This window comes from Peromyscus californicus, unplaced genomic scaffold, assembly GCF_007827085.1.
Source record: "Peromyscus californicus insignis strain IS unplaced genomic scaffold, ASM782708v3 Scaffold_15__1_contigs__length_86483966, whole genome shotgun sequence".
NCBI lineage: Eukaryota > Metazoa > Chordata > Mammalia > Rodentia > Cricetidae > Peromyscus > Peromyscus californicus.
This window is the reverse complement of record NW_026294447.1, coordinates 34,654,978-34,674,990: the sequence shown is the minus strand read 5'-3', so window position 1 is coordinate 34,674,990 and position 20,013 is coordinate 34,654,978. Positions and strand designations below refer to the sequence as shown.

Sequence of the window (20,013 nt, the reverse complement as noted above, 5' to 3'; positions counted from 1 at the left end):
TCATATGAAAAACAAAACTCTACCGAGAGTTTACCTGTGTTTGAAACACAGGTACAGAAGCTAGACTGAGGATATAGTTGCTGATCTGCATAGGGACTGAAATGTAGAGTTCTCCTTAGACATGTCCAGTGGAACCATATAAAACATACTGACGAATTTGTTAGGACATTCTATTCCCATTACTAAAGACTGCAGCATTATGTTCATACTTGATAATGTCAATTATTATATTAAATCTATACTCATAAATAAGTTAATATTCAGATTCCTTTTATTGAATGTCATCTTAGTAGGTATGATGAGGGGAACCATTTGTTGGATGAAAATAATTAGCAGAAATTCTCATCATCTCCCTTGCCTTTTGAGTGGTAAAAATAAGAGCTATAATGGTAGTTAAAGTCTAGCACACATCTGAATCTCTTCTCTTTCAGCATGTAGTTCTCCCAAGTCTGAAGATTTTGAAATTGTAAACATATTGTTGTCACTGAAAACCTGGCCTAAAAAGAAAATACAAGTACTGACATGTATCACATTTAGCTTGAAAATCTCTAAAACTGCTATTTGAGACATGCCCACTTTTTATGTTTTGTTTGGGTTTGTTTTAGATAGAGTCTTACCATATACTCGTGTATAGCCTGGCACTTGATATTTAGAGCAGGCTTGCCTCAAACTCACAGAGATCCTCCTGCTTCTGCTTCCTGAGTGCTAGGATTAAAGGTATGTGCCATCACACCAGCTAAGGTGTGTCTACTTTTGACAGGAGACTTTTGATTGAACTTCTCTGGAAGCAGACTTAAAGATATTTTTTAAAATATGTTTGTTGACATTGAAAAGCATTTGGAGATTCTGTTAATTTCAAATGTCTAAAATATGAAATATAAGTAATGTTATTTAAAATAAAAATTATATAACCATATTGGAAAAATACATTCCTCAGAAAAGCATTAATAGAATTATTTTAGAGAAAGTTTAATAAATGATAAATAATAAGCTTCTCATCATTGAATTGATAAAAAAAACTAAGTAAAGCACAGTTTTCCTACTAAAATAATTATTTTTCTTTATTTTACTCATTATGTTGCTTTAAAAGTATCTCTCTATAAATTTTCACAGACTTTTATATTTTACTTTAAATTTTTTTTTTTTTTTTGCTTACAAACTGTATGGCCATGGCAGGCTTCTTGCTAACGGTTCTCATAGCTTAAATTAATCCATTTCCATAAATCGATACCTTGCCACATGGCTCAACTCATGTTTAAAGGAATGAATTTTTAACTCTACCAACACATATAAATTAATAGGCCAGTTGATAAATATTTCAAAATGTACAGCAGTTAAATAATTCAGGGAACCTGTACAAGCTTTAGAAGGAAGAGTCCATGGTTATTCTAGTCGCAATTTTAATATCAGTGCTTATAGCGTGTGGTAACTTGCATTTACTGGGGGGGGCCCACCGTAGATGACCACTCCGACACAGTTTAGACCAATTAAAGGTTTTTAATTCCAGCTGGCTGGGACTACACTCGGGTTTTTCTGGACCCAAGTGTAGTCCCTAGCTTTTAGAGCAAGGAAATTTAAAGGCAAGAAGCACACCCTGGTATCTTGCTCTGCAGTTGCAGGAGGAAGATTTGTACAAACAGGCAGTTTAACAGAAGCTAAGCTAGCTAGCGCATCTTGACCTCAGGTTTCTAGAACAAAAGTGGGTAATTTTCCATGGGATTCTCCATCAAGGAGATCAAACTCTAGTTGAATCTGAAATAACCTCAGCAAGATACAAGATGGTGGAACCTCTGCACTGTCTTGCCCACTTACAGTATTCTAATATTTTATATATAGCATCGACAGAATAAAGTATACATTTTTTAATGAAAAACTGAAATACAGTAAGAGAATAAATTTTGTTATATTGAGAGGGTTTTGAAAGGAATGACTGATACACAAATTTGGTTTTCTGCATATTACATGTTACTGACTTAAGAAACTTTGTGTTGTGTGGGTATTTATTAATCTATCACTATTACCTACATGCTTTCTGCCTTATCATCTCCGATTTCATTTATAGACATGCTGTTAGGAAGCTAGTTCCAGATTATTAGCCTTGGAGACCATTGAAGATGGACCCCCTCCCTCAGGGTTGGCTGTGGACCCTTACCCCCTTTCCCTACTAAATACAACTGCCCCTCCTTAGAATTTAAATTGCCATATGAAAAGGCGCTGGTAGCAGGGCTTTGTTAGGGCAAGTCTATTTCTGCTCCTCATTTTAGGCATGTAGATACCAGAGTTCTACCTCTGGCCCTGAGTGAGGCCATTCCATACTATTGTCTTCTCTTCTGAGGGTTAATCTGACTGGGTCTGTCAATCATCTTCAGGAGATGACTCACTCATCCTTCCCAGGAGCAGCTTGCAGCAGCTGCTTCCAGAGCTTCTCCCATGAAGCACTGCTGAACCTGCTGGCTTTTGCTTGTCCCATTTCCTCTTGTTTGACCCTCTGAGCTCTCCCACCCTCCCCGCCCCCAAGCCTTCCTTCCCTTAGGGCATGCAGCCTCTTGCCAAACTCTGTTGGTTAATCTGCCATCTTCCCTGGACCCACCTGCACAGCTGTCTTCCTCTTTCATTCCCTCCTTAGGAGATCTCAGACTTCCCAACACGCCCTCGTGGTTTTTTCTCTCAAATGCTAATAAAAATAAAAACCTTGAGCTTCCCTTTGAGTCCATTTCAAAATTATTTTATCAATGAGATGAAGAACACCAAAGGGAATTCTCATGGCCCCAGGAGCAGTGTTTTCCTCTGTGGTAAGGTTCAGATTTACAGATAACAAAGCCTAGTGGCTGTAAGCAAAATATATTCTCTGTCAGTGTATAGCATCCACATCTGGAATCCTAACCCTTCTTCAAAGATAAGACACTTTCCTACGTTCCCCTGGTGTTATGATTTAGTGGTAAACACCCTCTCCTCTGCCACACCTTCCCTGCACACACACACACTCCCTACACAGGTTAATGTTTTTGGACATTTCTTTCCAGCTTCCGAAATGCTTTTCATCTCGAACTTGCTTCTTCCCAGCCCATTTTGCTACAGTTACAAGAGAAGTTATGAATACACCACACCTTCTCTCTAATCAAGTACTTCTTTAAAAGCCAGTGTTAAATCTCAAACACTGGGGCAAATGGTTGAGGTGCCTATGGAACATATCAAAGTGAATCTGGCCACCAGATTCTCCCAACAGCCCTCAGTTCCTACCTGTTACAGGGTCCTCCAGCATCGCCCATCCCTACCCTGAACTCTCCAGCCCAAGGTGCTAGGCTTCCCTTCGCTATGTAATCTAGCCATTTTGGTTATCTGCCCTTTTTGTACTTTTGCCCTCCTGGCCGCTGCACCGAGTCATGCTGTGTTATCCTCCCATCCCCTGCCCCCCACCTCCACCCTCTGATGTGCCAGCTCAGTCTGGTCATGTCCACTCTGGACTCTCCCAAAAGTCTCTGCCTCTGGATATGCTCTCCCACATATCTATCATAATCTTTCTCCTCCACCATACTTAGGAGCTGTCATGTCCTTTCCTTTTTTTAATTTCTTTTCTTCATTCAGGTCATAAGAAACTGTGGTCACTCCACCTCACACTAATATTCTATTCTGGATAATCTGAGCAGCAGTGCTCAGTTGTGCCCATCCTCACCTCCACTTCACCTTTCTGAAATTCCATTCAACATCTCAAGTTTAGTGATGTTCTTGTAACCGTTCCTAGGCTTCCTATGCTAGACCATAAACCCTGTGAGGAGATGACCTGTAGATACTGTTTCCTACAATGCCTGTAACACTGATTTATTTATAGTTGCGTTAAAATTTTGTAAGCATATATATTCTTGTCTAACAAAATTTACAAGTTCAATACTGTTATTAGTTTGACCTGTCAGAATATACACAGGATTCAGAATCTAGTATTTTCTTAATGGGTAGGGGAAAAAAATGCCACACAGTTCTCTATGGTCTCAATACATATTTATTTATTACATGTGTATGTGCTAGAGTTTTAATAAGGCTCTTTAAAATCAGACATGGTCAAAAGTTTTTCAAATGTGAGATGCATATATTTTTACTAAGAGACAATGTTGAACACTGACTTATATGTACATACTCTCAATACATTTTTATATACAGAAAGTCTACAAAATGACCTATCGCAAATTTTGTATGTGAAAATAAACACATCATTACTAAAACACTGCAACTGTTTGGAGATTTAAAAAAAATATAGGATCTTGCCTCCGAGCCATCCTTGAAGAGAGATTTTGCACATTTTATAGGGAACCTATCACTCTTCCCTGTGTCTTCCAGGGTGTCAACTATGTGTTCTCAGAGGCCATGGAACAGCACCTCCCCTGTCACCAGTGGATCTCAAAAGCTAAGGCTGCAGCTCCACAGTCACTCAATAGAAAAGAGTTTATAACACACTGAAGAGTGATTTTCTTCTTTGGTCCTTGCTCTACTATGGGATTTAGTGACAATGTCTGTTGTTTTTGGTGTACTTGTTGATGGTTTAGGGTTATTTAGAGCCCAACTACTGTCAGCAGCTCAACACACTGCCATCTAAATTGCTACTCATAATTTTCCCTATCATACAAATCCCTTCAGTGTCATGCTTGCTAGAGTGTTAGCACCTAAGGTAGATGTTTTTCTTAGATTATAACAAAGAATCCATTCTGCAGTATAATTAATCATCTCCTATGTATGAGCAGTTCCTGAGAAATTTTTTATTCAGTTTTCATCTTGGTTAGAATAGGGAAAAGACCACATTAACATTAACAGCAAGTAGTAACCATATTATGACATAATTATACTGATATTAAAATTAGAATCATTTGGCATTATATCCTTGCTTTGTTTTGCTTATTTTTTTCCTGTGGGAAGTTTTTATAAATAAATACAAAATGTGTGAAGGATGCTTTCATATTCAAAGAAAATAAAACATGGTATTGCTAAATAGAAAACACTCCAAAGAAAGCCATAAACTATGAGCATAAAAATAAGAAAAAAAATCCCAGAATATCTACTTTCCCCGGGGACATATAGTCTGTTAGTTGTTACTCCTAATCACTGAGCTGAAACAACATCTGATGCTCTGGCTTAAGATATGATATTGTAATGCTGTCACTAAGTTCTTAATAACAATTTTGATGATTTCCCAATATTTCTCCCAATTTCTATAGACTTAAGGGGGGAAAAAAAACCTTTATTTCTTAAGTGCCAACTAAGATAAATATAAATGCTCTGTCTTGTCTGCATGTGCTTTGTAATGGGTGTATAGACTTAGATGACATTTGCCTAACAAAGGATCTATTTTCTAAATTAAATAGTTATTTTGTTAGACTTGTCAACATATGGAATGGTGAGTTATAATTGATATTAAGGCATAAATGTAGTTATTTCAGCTACATTTTTCTTATGTTAACATTTTCCAAATTGAAGTTATTATCAAATTACCACTTCATTTTGTAGCATAGAAATGCAATAGATTGTCTAATTTTGACTATTGTGAACAGAAACAAATTAATTGTTTTGCTTCTGTTTTGTGTATTAAGATTTTCCTATCTTTTAAAAATAAAACCACTCTCGTAATGAAATCACAAATAAAAATTTTGGACATTTATACTAAGGTAATCAATCAGGTGAACCTCTGCCCTGTCTCACAGTACGTGTTTCTCGGTGAAATTTTATACAGTTAGAAGAGCAAAGCCATGGAGCTTTGCTTAAGGTTATACTTTCACTGTCAATTATATTTTAATACATTTAGCTACCATACAAATAGAAAAACCTATGACAGAGTTGAAAAACAGATAGTTTTATATATTGTTCCATAACTCACATCTCATTTTGCCTGCAGTCTGTCCTTCTTGTTTAATATTACCCCTTCTTGGTTTCCTACACCAATAGTTTCAGCTGTAGATAGATACACGATGGATGGATAGATAGATAGATAGATAGATAGATAGATAGATAGATAGATAGATAGAAAAATACATACATACATAGAGGATAAATAGGAGGCCAGTATCTTCAAATAATACTGTGTTTCTTTTCTCCAGTCCTAGAAATTCTCCAGGGTGCTGCAAATTCCACAAGATGGATAATCTGATAGAACTAAGCATGCAACCACTGTGGCATCACACAGATTATTTTTATTGACCTAAAAGTCTTCTGTGTTTCACCTGTTCATAGCTCCTTCCTCTCCTAATCCCTAGCAGCAGCTAGTTTTTTTACTGTCTTTTTGGGTTTTACCCTTTCCAGAATGCCATGCATATAGAGTATATATATATAAAATAAAAAAAGCAAAGTCCATATGGAGTTTCGTCGATGCCCTTTATCTTCTCTGAAGTAAATTGGCACTGCCAGGAGCAGACATGTCTCACTGTCATGAAAAGCCTTAGGTCTTCAAACATATTAAATCACCTGGGCCATCCATTTTCATTGGTGTCTGGTCCCTTGCTCTGAAAATACATAAACTTTTAAAGGTAACATACATACATATCTACATTAATATAAGTATAGATTGTACATTGTACATAAGTTAGCCAAAGATGATATTTTTTTGTTTTATGTTTGAGCAGGCAAAATATACATCATGTGTCTTGTAGTTCTTTTAGGTTTATTTTTGTATGTCTACAGTCAGAATTTCAAGGGGTCTTCTTTGATCAAACATGATTTTCTTTAACCTAGAATAAATCCACAGCCTCTCATTTCCACAGGAAATGAAAACATAGTCTCTACCCCAAAGTAACACATCTTTTGACTTAAATTTTGAAGTCAAGATAACTTTAAAACATACAGGTTGGTTGAATAATCCAGTGTCAGTTTTATAATCCAGTGTCTCCTATCAGTCAAAAAATTCAAAGACAACACAATAGCATACAGAATCTAGACTCTCTGTGTATTTTCCATCTTTATGTGGCTTATTTCTTTTATATTACTTTACTCCCTTTTTAAAGACTTTATTATTTTAAATATATATTTAACATATAACACACACATACATACACACACACATATTGGTTTTTTTTGTTTTGTTTTTTGAGATAGGGTCTCTCTGTGTAACAGCCCTAGCTGTCCTGTAACTAGCTCTGTAGCCCAGGCTGACCTCAGACTCACAGAGATCCGCCTACCCATGGTGATATATTGTATTCTCTGATAAAATTTGCCTGAAGATCAGGGAACAGAACAAGCCACTAGATTAAACATAGAGGCCAGGCAGTGGTGGCACATGCCTTTGATCCTAGCATTTAGGAGGCAGAGATCCATCTGGATCTCTGTGAGTTCAAGGCCACCTTGACTCAGTCTAGGAGAGAAACAGAGCCAGGCAGTGGTGGCACACAACTTTAATCCCACTACTTGGGAGTCACATGCCTTCAATCCTAGTACTTAGGATCTTACACCTTTAATCTCAGTATTTGGGAAGCACACAGGCCATTAATCCCAGGGAAGGAAGTAATGGCTGAGCAGAGAAAGGTATATAAACCATGAGGAGACAGAAACTGAAGTCTTTTCAGCTAGAGAGCTTTTGGATGAGGACTCAGAGACATTCAGTCAGAGGATTCTTGGAGTTGTCAAGGTGAGACATGGCAGTGGCTTGTTCCTTTGTCTCTCTTATCTTTCAGCATTTACCGCAATATCTGGCTGCAGGGTTTTTATTAAAAGATCTATTAAGATTCAAGCAACACCTACCTCTGTTTCCCAAGTGCTGGAATTAAAGGTGTGCACCACCACCACCTGGCATTAGAACTATATTTATAAATGTAAGACTGTATATACTCTCTCCCAAGCCTACGCATGTTTTCAAACATATTGTGACATGTGTAGAGGCTCTTTTTGTTTGAATCTGTCCTTACTTTGCATCTGTAACCTTTCCTGTCTGTATAAGCAAAATATATTGCTGTGTAACTTAAATCATGGCATGCTGGCACCTGCCCCCCCCCAACCCTTGGTTCCCTGAGAGTTAATCTTATGGCAGTGGTAATTTATTGCCAACTCTGAAAACCATGTTTACCAGCCCAACTCTAGGAAGTTTCTAGGTCCATACCAACACCAAGTAGCATGCCCCCCACTGCTCATAAACACCATTTAAGTGTTTGGTAGCAGGACCTCTTAAAAGAGCCACCTGTTTTTGTCAATAGCACGGAGCCAAGAAGTTGTCTCTTAAAGGAGTTGTGTCCCTTCACTGCCAGCAAACAGCCCACCCGAGAAAATACAGCTACTAAGAAGCCATGCTTAACTTTGCTCTTGTGTGTCTAGAATCCCTCTTTAAGCTGTCAGGTTTTACATGGAAATTCCATATGCAGACAGGGGTTTCTCTCCTGCCTGCCAATTCCCAAATAACCACTCAGAGGGTTAATATTACTTATAAATGCTCAGCCAATAGCTCAGACTTATTACTAGCTGACTATTTAAGTTAACCCAGATTGCTTATCTATGCTTTGCCATGTGGCTCATGGCTTGTTAGCTCATTTTCTACACATCCTGCTTCCTCATTGGCTGGCTGGTGTCTCTTCTGACTCTGCCCTTCCTCCTCCCAGGGTCTTTAGCATCTGGCTCTCCCACCTATAATTCATGTCTGGCTACCGGCCTGTTAGCTTTTTGTTAACCAATGAGAGTAATACAAATTCATAGTGTACAGAAGGATTATTACACAGTAAATAGTGACTTTATGAAAACAGAGATTTCAATTTTAATAAAGACTAACTTATTATTTATTCTATAGAACATGCCTTTGATATAATATCCAGGAGCCATCACAATGAACCAGTCTATCTACTTATTCTCACATGATATTTTCTAAAAATTGTTTAGCTATAGATTTTGAAATTGTATACTGTGTATTTGAACCTAAAGTCTGTAACCTGGCAAATGTGTGAGGTGCTTGAGAATACACATACATGAAGAAGAGATTGTCTTCAGATGTCAGGCAGAGAAGCAAACCATGAAGAGATGGTAATGGAATCTGGTTCAGATTGACTTTATCAACCTGGATCAAGATTTCTAAAGAGTCTGATGTTAGGTGGTTGACTCCCAAATTTAAGCCCAGTATAATTTGAAAAATGTTTCCTGGTGTAATACAATCCCCATTGCACAAGGAAGCATAATTACATTGACACTTGACTCAGGGTACATGTCATTTCTTCCAAGAAAATGGGTTCTGGAGAGATGCTGCCTGGACTAGCTCGAGGGTCTAAGGTCTGACCTGATATCAGTCACACAGATAGGGTAGAGATCATTTGGACTATCAGCCATCTCTGGTCCTGATTGTGGGAACTTTGGGGAACCTCTGGCTATAAGGATCATTTAGACTACAAGCCTCTGGTCTTGGTTGTAAAAGCTCGTTCATCAAGCTGTTTATCACTACCAATTCTCAGCTTTTTAGATGGAATAGCAGGTTTTTCATGTTTCCCATTGGAAAGACAATCCTGTGTGCTAAACATTCCTCATTTCTCTAGAGATCTGTAGGCATAAAGACCTTCTTACTATGATCCCAACACTTACTTAAGAGAATTCTCTTTACATATTTAAATGAGAGATCATGATGATATTTCACAAAGTTGTTCTTGGGACTAAATAAATACAATGTGAAATGTGCAAACATATTAATATAGAAACTAACCATAAAACATTATAATTTTATTTTTCTTCTACCTTCAGCTAGAAAGATCCTACAAACTTACTGATAATTATTTAAAATAGAATGTTCCTACTCCCTTTAAACCAAGAAAAGAACAGATAACAGATGGTTCATTGGGGAAGTCTTTTGTTTTTAAGAATTAACTCTAATGTAGGTCTCTTTAGTAGTGAACATTAATGCCTAAGTCATTAGTACTGCTTCCTGTTTCTTCATTGAAGTGCTCCATGTGATAACCATTCTTCTTCTCTAAAGCATTAAGTGACTAAAGACAGTCCAACACATGTTCAGTCTCCATCCCACACCCCATTAAAAGTTTTAAGAATAGGTTCTATTAATGTTATCAATATTGTTTTAAAGATTTTTGTGATTCTTTATTGGATAAAATTATTTTTTGGTAACTAATCAGAGTTAAACAGAATCACCTCATTTTATTTTCATGCCTTTTTAAAATTTAAATGCTCTTATCATGTAATATGTAAAAACATGAAAGCTTCATGGTTTTGCCCATTGCTCTTGGGCAGGAGTCATGCTAATCTATGTATCATTTGAATTTTAGTATATGTGCTGCCGAAGAGAGCACAAGATTTTCATGAGTCTTTAAACAGATTATTTTTTATAAAATCAAAGTACATGTTTCTTTCATCCCTGCTTTGCATCTAAAATTGGCAATTGTTGTCCAGAAGTCATTGCAAAAGTTGATTATTTATGCGGTATCAGAAGAACTTGCAAAATAGTTTCTGATCCCTCTGTTAAGACATAAAAGCTAGTAGAGACTTTTCCCTATAGTATTCTCCATCCTCAGAAATTGGACCACTTATATGCATTTGACCATTCGCACTGACTTCCATTCTGAACACTTGGCCAGACATCTTGAGGCAGTAATTGCATAAAGAAAAATTTCTGAACTCAGAACTACTTATTTACCTCTTATATTACAGTTAAATTCTTAATGGTTTTCAAAAGTTATACTTTTACCTTTAGATACATACACTGGTATATGAAAAATACATACATTCGTATGCACAGAGTGATACACAAATTAACAAGTTGATTCTGGTTTGAAATCCTTCACCAACATTTGTTTTCTTTAACCTATAAGCTTTGCCCCATTGGTTTTATGCTTCCCTGAGGATTTTCTGTTTCTCAGTTGGTATTGGTGTGATTGGGTCAACTTCTATTCATGGTCCTCTTTGAGTGAAATAATTAAACCATAACAAATTGGTATCTCTTTTCAAAAGAGCAAAGCACAAATTACAATGGAGAGAAACATTCTGAAGTAAAATTGCTTTGCTTGATCCCTTATTCTGCCATTTTTAGATGAGTAATATTTCTTAACTCTTCTGTGCTTTAGGCTCTTCTAAAAAATGTATTACTGTCTGTCATAAGGGCATAATCTTTGTGAGTATCTATTTTAATACCTAGGATTGAGTGAATACTCTATGGCAGCAAATGTAGTTTATTTTAAGAGCATTTATCCAACCTTGGTCTCAACAATTCTCGCTCATATAAACCCTCCTCATTCTCGCTAATTGGACTCCCAGAGATCCACCCGGGGCCTAGTCATGGATCTCTGCATCCAGATCCCTCAGTAGTTGGATGAGGTTTCTAGCACAACAATTAGGGTGTTTGGCCATCCCATCACCAGAGTAGGTCCGTTCTGGCTGTCTCTCGACCACTGCCAGCAGTCTGTTGTGTGGGTATCTTTGTGGATTTCTGTGGGCCTCTCTAGCACTTTGCTTCTTCCTATTCTCATGTGGTCTTTATTTACCATGGTCTCCTATTCCTTGTTCTCCCTCTCTGTTGTTGATCCAGCTGGGATCTCCCGCTCCCCCAAGCTCTCTTTCCCTCGACCCTCGCCTTTCATTACCCCCACTCATGTCCAGGCTGTTCATGTAGATCTCATTCCATTTCTCTGTCATTGGGTGATCCCTGTGTCTTTCTTGGGGTCCTGTTTTCCAGGTAGCCTCCCTGGTGATGTGAGTAGCAGACAAGTCATCCTTGTTTCATGTCTAGTATCCTGCTATGAGTGAGTACATACCATGTTTGTCTTTCTGAGTCTGGGTTACCTCACTCAGGATGATTTTTTCTAGATCCATCCATTTGTCTGCAAACCTCATGATGCCATTGTTTTTCTCTGCTGAGTAGTATTCCATTGTGTATATGTACCACAATTTGTTTATCCATTCTTCAGTTGAAGGGCATCTGGGTTGTTTCCATGTTCTGGCTATTACAAACAATGCTGATATGAACATAACTGAACAAGTGCTCTTATGGTGTGGTTGAGCATTTCTTGGGTATATGCCCAAGAGTGGTATAGCTGGATCTTGGGGGAGATTGATTCCCAATTTTCTAAGAAAGCGCCATATTGATTTCCAAAGTGGTTGTACAAGCTTGCATTCCCACCAGCAGTGGAGGAGAGTTCCCCTAGCTCCACATCCTCTCCAGCATAAGGTGTCTTCAGTGTTTTTGATCTTAGCCATTCTGACAGGCGTAAGGTGGTATCTCAGAGTTGTTTTGATTTGCATTTCCCTGATGATTCGGCCATTTGAGTTTCCTCTGTTGAGAATTCTCTGTTTAGTTCTATAGCCCATTTCTTAATTGGACTGTTGGGCATTTTGATGTCTAATTTCTTGAATTCCTTATATATTCTGGATATCAGTCCTCTGTCAGATGTGGGGTTGGTGAAGATCTTTTCCCATTCTGTAGGCTGTCGCTTTGCCTTGTTGACCGTATCCTTTGCTCTACAAAAGCTTCTCAGTTTCAAGAGGTCCCATTGATTGATTGTTTGTCTCAGAGTCTGTGCTACTGGTGTTCTATTTAGGAAGTAGTCTCCTATGCCAATGCGTTCAAGACTACTTCCTACTTTCTCAAGGTTGGATAAAGCACAGGGACAAATAGCCAAATGAATGGAAACACATGAACTATGAACCAATGGCTGAGGGGTCCCCACTGGATCAGGCCCTCTGAATGGATGAGACAGTTGATTGGCTTGATCTGTTTGGGAGGCATCCAGGCAGTGGGACCAGATCTTGTGCTCATTGCATGAGTTGACTCTTTGAAACCTGGGGCCTATGCAGGATTGTTTGGCTCAGCCTGGGAGGAGGGGACTAGACCTACCTGGACTGAGTCTACCAGGTTGACCTCAGTCTGTGGGGAAGGCTTTGCCCTGGAGGAGATGGGAATGGGGGGGGGGGGTTGGGGGGAAGGTGAGGGGGACGGGAGGGGGGAGAACAAGGGAATCCGTGGCTGATATGTAGAACTGAATTGTATTGCAAAATAAATTAATAAAAAAAAAATTTAAATCTAAAAAAAAAAAAAAGAGCATTTAGAATGACTTTGAAATAGACACTAATGTGAATGGATATACCTTGTATACTTTTAAACATCATTTTGGCTCAACTGGAAGAAACATGAGTAACTTATTTACTTATCTTAAGTAACCCTGCTTTTGACATTGCATGCACTTACATAATTTTGTATAGTATTTTTACCTATAATTTCATTAGTATTAAATATTTTTAATAAATATACTGAAGATCTCAGTGCAGCATGAAAAACTGATTATGTTCAGTTAACTGGACATTTTTAGCACCTTCAGGTTCTTTCATGTTTGGTGTCTTCTCACCATACATTTCATCATAACCACAGAGGTTGAGCCTTCGAACTAGGTGTACCAAAGAGTGAAATGTGCAGCTCATTAATATCTAGTATGCTGAAATGTGAGCCTTTCATGAAGAGTTTCCATAGATGGATTTCATCGGACTATAGTGAGTGAACCTCCAGTTTCTGCTGGCTTTCTGAGATTAAAAACATCCTGGAATCCAAGTGCCTCCTGGCAGCCTTTTAAATAGAAGTAACGATCACAGCAATTTAGGGATGCTTTCCAACTCAGTCTATTAGACTTTATAAAATCATACTGTATTTGAAAAATTTTAAACCAAATTACCAAATATCCTTACAAGCCATTAACAGACTACCCTGGGTGATTCATGTGAGAAAAATGACACTCACATATAGAGATGGTACCAGAAAGTCACAATTTGAAATAATCTAAGATGCCAGATAGATAAAAGTATTCTCAAAGTAGCCAAAAATAAGTATGTGTTTTAGGATACATCCCTGCTAGATAACCTTAATTACCTTATTACTTTAAAATGAATTTTTAACATGAAACTGCAAACACTTCAATTTTTATTTATCTATTTTTTTACAAATACAACTTGAGAGTGTCTATGTATTCCCTTAACTTGTTTGTGTTTGACTTCTGTATTATCAACCTTCTCTGAATTTATCCTTCACTTCAGTGGTTATATCTTTGGTCTTATAAGAACTTCCAACTTCTGAGTCTCTTAAATGTTCCATTCTAACAAAATCCTCCTCAGGGCTCTAAGTTTCTGCCTCCAGGTCCTGATGATTTAATATGCTGGCTAATTTCCCTCATAAATTTCCTACTAAATTCTTTTGTTTCCAAACTCTGCTTGGTTTATCACTTATACTGCACCTTCCCGATGTATTTAGTCCCCTGTCCTTTCAGCCCACTAAACTCACTGTCCATTCTCTGTATCAATCTACAGAGTTATTGATGTTTTCTCATTGTTTAAGACAAGATCTCACTAGATATCCCTGACTGGCCTGAAACTCACCATGTAGCTCAGACTGATCTCCAAATTTCACTAATCCTCATGACTTTACTTGTAGACTGCTGGGATTATCTGTGTGCACCTCCATACCTGGCTCAAACTACAGAATGTGTGTGTGTGTGTGTGTGTGTGTGTGTGTGTGTGTGTGTGTGTGTGTCTGTGTGTCTGTGTGTCTGTGTGTCTGTATTGCATGCACATGTGCAGCCCAGAACAGGACATTGGGTGTCTTCTTATGTCACCCTGTCTTACTGCCTTTAAGCACTCTGACTGAAACTAAAGTTTACTAATTTCAGCTAACTGGATGGTGAGTTAGCTCTTGGGATTGGCTTATCTCTGCCTCATATAGCTGGAGTTTGAGACAAGCAAAGTGTTTGTGTTGGTACCAGATATTTGGACTCAGGCCCTCATACTTGTTGGTCACAATCTCTTGCCTACTGAGCCAGCCATCCCCCTCTCCAGCTACTACATTTTTAATGATAAAAGATTTATGTGTTTCACGGAGTTCTTACTACATAAGACATAAATGTGATATCAAGGAGATTAAAAGAAGCACACTTCTTTATAGTTAGATCTGAAAATGATCATAGACATGGGATTCTAAAGTCACAAAATCTAAAAGATTAAAAAGGTCAGCTATTGACACCAGAACAATGACTCGAAAGAATATATTAGGAAGAAAAAACAGCCCGTTTTCATCATAGATATTGACATATAATTTTATTTTTTTGATAGGGTTTTGTCTGGTTTTGGTATCAGCATAATATTGGCTTCATAGTAACATTTTGGAAATGTTCCTTCATTTTCTATTTTATTGAATAATTTGAGGAATTTTGATGTATGCTATCCTTTGAAAATCTGATAGAATTCTGAACTGAATCCATCTGGTCCTGGGTTTTTTATTTGTTTGTTTTATTTTTTGTTGGGAGATTTTTAATTACTTCTTCTATCTCATTGAATGACAGAGTCTCTTGAAAGTATTTATTTCATCTAGATTTAGCTTACTCTTAGCCAAGGAGCTATTGGCAATTGATAGCTGCAGGGATGAGGAGAGTGAGTTTTCTTTTAAGAATGTAGCTCCTGGTAAGTTAATCATGCTATAGGAGAAGACCACACACCCAAGAATATATATGGTCAGCACCAATTAGATTTGATGGATGTTAAAACAACAACAACAATAACAAAATAACCACAAATTTGGGTGGGTAGGAAAGTGGGGGTGGTAGATACAGTAAGAGTTGGAGGATGGGTTGCATGTGATCAAAACAGTTACAAAATTCTCAGAGAAGGAATACATTTTTTAATTAGGAAAAATTTAAAAAGAAAGAAAGGTCAGAGCCAATGGTCTGCTCACAAAAGGGCTTGCTTGACACGTATTATCGAAAGAAAACTTGGTTGAGAAAGTGGACAGATGATCGGGGAATCAAAAAAAATGCACCCAGTAAGGATACAATGTGAGGCTTCTCCTTAGGTAGGTGTTCCTGACCTGAAAATAACAAGGAAAGGCCATAAAGGAAGGATACTGGTCCTCTAGAAGGCCATTGCCCAGACTGTTTAGTGTTCTATGTACCACATAATGGTTGAGGAGTAGAGATTGAGGGAAGTGTGTGTAAGATCCTCATATATTTTTGGTAGAATCTATAAAAACAACTTTCCTTTATAATCATAGACATTGATCCTAGGCAAAAAGGTTATCACTAGTTTTCTCTACTGCTTAATTCTTCATTTACATGCCCCAAATCTATAGCCTATAATATATTGGCACCATGAATATTTACTTTCACATATTATATTGGAGCTAATTTATCCAAAACTAGATATTTTCAGATAGATGTGTATTTATTTCTTATTGTGATTGGACATTTTATTATTTCTGTTATTTAAAACATGAAGCCCTTGGATCTGAAGAGACAGCTCAGAGATTAAGAGCACTTGTTGCTCTTAAAAAGAACATGGATTCAATATCTAACACCCACATGGTGGTTCACAACCATCTGTAACCAACAACTCATGTGGTGCAGATACATTTATGTAGGCAAAATACACACAACATATAATAAAACGAATAAATCTAACTAATTTTAAAAAATTTGCCTAACATACATATTTGGAATCTTCACAAATCATTTATTATTTTTATATATTCCTCTTTAGTAGTTATTTAATTCCAGCCCCATGAGTGATTATACTCAATGGAAAAACCAACTTTGCATTTTACTTGAATGCTTATGCACAGTCTAAGTTGTTCCTACAACTTGAAACCTCCCCATCTTCTGAGACTTTATTTTAAAGACAGATTTCAAGTAGCCTAAGCTGGCCTTGAACTGACCTTTCTGCCTTAGCCTTCCATGTTCTGAGATTTCAAGGTGTGTTTTTATGCCATGATCTTATGGTTTTTAGAGTCATATGTTCCCTTAGCTCTATATTCTACAAAGCCTTTCCAGTTGACATAAATGAGAAATGTTTCCTAAGTCCTATTGAGAACATCAAAATGCTTATTAGAATACACTTCAGTGAATTTGTAGGATAGTAGTCAAAGCAGCTGCATTTTCATTGAGTACCTTTGCTGACTTGGATAAATATGAGATCTGGTTGTTGATATCCCTGAGCAGTGGGTAAAGGACTTAAAATCTAGATTATTCATGAGGAAAGGTCTCCACTATAGACCCTTGTAGACCCTTCCCCAAGTGGGTAGAGTTCAAGGTGAGAACAAAGATAAAGTGAACATAGTGTTTATACTTTGACTCTCAATAGAAGGCAAGAAAATGGCCATTTTTAAACTATAATGTTTAAGATGCAGAAACCTAGACATTCATATCACAGCCTCTATCATTTAATAGTTCAAATAGGCATGCAGCCATGAGCATTACATAATTGTAGGTGTTGCTGCTAATACTTGCTTATGGATATGAGTTGTCTCTGCAGGGAAAAAAAAACAAGATGAGTTTAAGTTTCAAAGTGTAGAAAAAGAATCAACACTTAAAAAGTGATAGGAACACAATGAACTCTAAAGGAAAAGCAGCAGGAAGCAAGAATGTAGTCCCCAACCTCTTCACTATCAGGCAGGATAAAATAGTGACTTTGTTTAGGGACATTGATAATAGGTCTGACCATGCTAGCCAGTATAGTAGCTGTGCAGAAGAATTGCGAAGAATGTTTATAGATTAAATATAAATTATCAAATTTAGAACACCATGAACATATTTAGCAGATTAAGCAGAGTTATAAAAAGAATTAACAAACTGTGTTTCCTCAGATGAATTTATTAATAATAACACACAGAAAAAACACAAACAAACAGAAAGACTTTGGAATAATAGTTTTAAAAATGTGTAAGATATAGGAGAAAATATAACCAAATAAGGACTTAAAGAAGACAAAAGAAGTTTTGTCTGAAGAGCTGATGATGAGAACTCTCCAAAATATCATAGATGAAAGAATAATGTAAATCAACAGCTATAAGCCCAACAAATTGAAACCCACAACTAAAGAGAAGCTCATACCTATAAACACTATATGGAATCACAGACATCAAAGACAAAGAGATGTTGAAAGGAGCTGGTGGAAGAAAAAAGTAGCTTAAAATGGAAGGCTTTGAAATCAATTTTCTGCAGGATGCATGGCCATCCAAAGACAGTGGAAGTGTATGTTGACCAGCAGAAAACACTGCCGATCTATAAAACTGTATGCCTTGGAAAACAATTTTAATATGAAAATATGTCTTTGCATATCAAGATCATAGAGATAAGAAAAGATGTGGTGGGAAGTTCAGAATAGTGACTAGAGATACAAAGAAAATGATCACAAGTCAAAGGCCTTAGCGTATTAAGGAACACAAGGCTAATGAACTGGGCCATAGAAATGTTAGCATTGTAGCCATTGTGTAATAGAATTTTAAAAGCAAAGGAGAATTAAAATTCATGAGTCGGTAACACATGTCAGTGTAGCTGGAGAATTTCTCTCCAGCTCCCGCCAAGTCCGCCAGTCCTGGAACCCACTTATAAAATAAACACACAGACTCTTACATTATTTAAACTGCTTTGCCATTAGCTCAGGCCTATCATTGTCTAGCTCTTACTCTTATATTTAGCCCATTTCTATTAATCTATACTTTGCCACGTGGCTCGTGGCTTATCAGTACCTTACATCTTCCCTGTCTTGGCGGCAGCTCCAGGCAATCTCTCTTTTCCCTTCCTGTTTCCTCAATTCTCCTCTCTGTTAGTTCCACCTATACTTCCTATCTGGCTATTGGCCAATCAGTGTTTATTTATACAGAGCGATATCCACAGCATGTCAGGGCAAAAGTTAAAAAAGGAAAAAGTTTTCAGATTTAGCCTTTTTTCTACATCCATAGTAATGAAATCAAAATTATATATATATAGGCAACTCCCAACTGGCAGCAAGAAAGGGGTTGGATAATGCTGTAATCCAACAATCAAAAAAGAATGCAATAAAAAAATTCAAAACTTGAAAAAAAAACACAAAATGAGAACAAACAATTTTATCCAAATACAAATGAATGAAATGAGAAGTACTTGGCGGAAGGGGGTTGCCAGGCTCTCTGGAAATGACAGAGGATAGGCACAGGCTTGTCAGGAGAGGCGCTCGGGAAATGTGAGGATACTGAAGCTTAAGAATAAAAACTTCCAAAACTGTGAAATGCAAATGCCAGTAAATGAATGCATGACTAGCTACAATAGTATATAAAACACACTCTTAAAAGCTAAACCTTAGAGATAAAGATGAGTTTACAGTAATAAAACTTAAACTCATGAAATTTAAATATTCTTGATAGTATAGTTGAGAAAGGTAAAGCAAAAATAAGAAAGTGTTACAAGGGAAAAATTTAAAACTATGAAAGCCGTTTAGATAATGATAATGCTCCTCGAAGTTAACCCAACTAACATAAGCAGGCAATCACTCAGTTAACCAATCAGCCTTACCAGACATGGTCTGATCTATCAAACACACTCTTACACTGTACAATGTTTCTTTTTTCTCGCTTTTCCTCTGAGTGACAGAGCCAAACCCATAGAGAAGCATCAACACTTTTGAAGGATTGAGTCTGTATGGACTTTCATCTGACTATGAGTCATTTAAATAAAAATTCAGAAGAAGAGACAACCAGAAATAGCTTGTTTGTTTGGAAACAGACAAATTAGGTGGCAATAGGGGATAATGGGAGAAAGTCTTTGCTACCAGTGTGACTCACTCGTGCAGAGAATCAACATGCCCACCGCACACTACATTCCCATGGTGTGACTCACACATGCAGGGAATCAACATGCCCACCGCACACTACATTCCCATAGTGTGACTCACACATGCAGGGAATCAACATGCACACTAGATTCCCATAGTGTGACTTACACAGGCAGAGAATCAACATGCCCACTGCACACTACATTCCCATAGTGTGACTCACACATGCAGGGAGTCAACATGCCCACTGCACACTACATTCCCATAGTGTGACTCACACATGCAGGGAGTCAACATGCCCACTGCATACTACATTCCTATAGTGTGACTCACACATGCAGGGAGTCAACATGCCCACTGCACACTACATTCCCGTTCTTTCCTTCCCATTTGTAGAACTGGCATCATCGTCCACCTCATTGCATAAGGAATCCCTTGTTTTCCCACTACCTCACAGAGAGTTGTTCACCTTTTTTTTTTTTTAAGTAATGCTGTCATTTTTCTGCAACATGC

At 37.5% G+C, this 20,013-nt stretch overlaps 1 protein-coding gene and 1 non-coding gene across 2 annotated transcripts in view; one reads left to right on the top strand and one right to left on the bottom strand.

Annotated features, from left to right (window-relative positions):
* Mdga2 (MAM domain containing glycosylphosphatidylinositol anchor 2) overlaps positions 1 to 20,013 on the top strand; it is a 794,049-nt gene that overhangs the window by 662,696 nt on the left and 111,340 nt on the right.
* On the bottom strand, positions 10,138 to 10,241 carry LOC128111300 (U6 spliceosomal RNA). Its single transcript, XR_008218565.1, has one exon. It is a non-coding gene; the product is annotated as a U6 spliceosomal RNA (small nuclear RNA).